The following is a 1,438-nucleotide window of genomic DNA, read 5'->3' on the forward strand; positions in this document are numbered from 1 at the left end:
CGTTCCAAGAGCCCGCCCTTTGCTCCGCCCCCTCCAGGCTCAAGATTGACGGCCAGCGTGGAATGGCTTGAGGATTTAGGAAGGTTCTAAAGGCCCTGGCTCCTGGAACGCGCATGCGCAAGGGAAGTTGGGTGCTCTACGCTGCAGCAGGCTTGTACTTGGATGCCACTTTTAACTGCCATGGCTCAGTGCTATGGAATCATGGGAGTTGCAGTTTTATAAGCTAATCAGCCTTCTCTTTCACTTTTTATGGGTGCATCTACACTGCAGAATGATTGCATTTTACTCCTCTTTAACTGCAAAGGCTCAATGCTATGGAGTCATGGGAATTGCCATCTAAAACACAGACATGTGCCTTTTATCTCAAGAACAGAGAAGCATCCTGAGCTCTGAAGATCACCTGGGAAGGAATCCCACTGGAGCATTGCAGCGCACCCAAATACCTGGGAGTCACTCTGGACCGTGCTCTTACCTACAAGAAGCACTGCCTGAACATCAAGCAAAAAGTGGGCACTGGCACAACCTGGGGATCACAACCAGATACAGTGAAGACATCTGCCCTTGCGCTGTGCTACTCCGCTGCTGAGTATGCATGCCCAGTGTGGAACACATCTCACCACACTAAAACAGTGGATGTGGCTCTTAATGAGACATGCCGCATTATCATGGGGTGTCTGCACCCTACACCACTGGAGAAATTACATTGTCTAGCCGGTATCGCACCACCTGACATCCGCCGGGAAGTGGCAGCCAATAGTGAAAGGACCAAGGCAGAGACATCTCCAGCTCATCCCCTGTTTGGGTATCAGCCAGCATGTCAACGACTTAAATCCAGACATAGTTTTCTAAGATCTACAGAGACACTTGCTGGAACGCCTCAGCAAGTGAGAGTCTAAAAGTGGCAGGCTTAAACCAAGAACCTCAACCAATGGCTGATACCAAATGAGAGACTCCCCCCTGGACACACAGAGAACTGGGCAACTTGGAAGGTGCTGAACAGATGTTCTGGCACCACAAGATGCAGAGCCAACCTTCAGAAATGGGGCTACAAACTGGAATCCTCGACATGCGAGTGCGGAGAGGAGCAAACCACTGACCACCTGCTGCAATGCAACCTGAGCCCTGCCACATGCACAATGGAGGACCTTCTTGCAGCAACACCAGAAGCACTCCAAGTGGCCAGATACTGGTCAAAGGACATTTAATCAACTACCAAACTCACACATTTTGTATTTTCTCTGTTTGTTTGCTTTGTTCTGTTAGAAATGTAATATAATTGACTGGCTGCCCTGACACGAGAAAAAAAATGGGAATTGCAGTTTTATAAGCTAACTAACCTGCTCTTCCACCTTTTTATAGGTGCATCTACATTGCAGAATTACTGCATTTTGGCTCCACTTTAGCTGCCATGGCTCAATGCTGTGGAATTATGTTATTT

The sequence above is a fragment of the Anolis sagrei genome, chromosome 1 (genome assembly GCF_037176765.1).
Source record: "Anolis sagrei isolate rAnoSag1 chromosome 1, rAnoSag1.mat, whole genome shotgun sequence".
Taxonomy (NCBI): Eukaryota; Metazoa; Chordata; class Lepidosauria; order Squamata; family Dactyloidae; genus Anolis; species Anolis sagrei.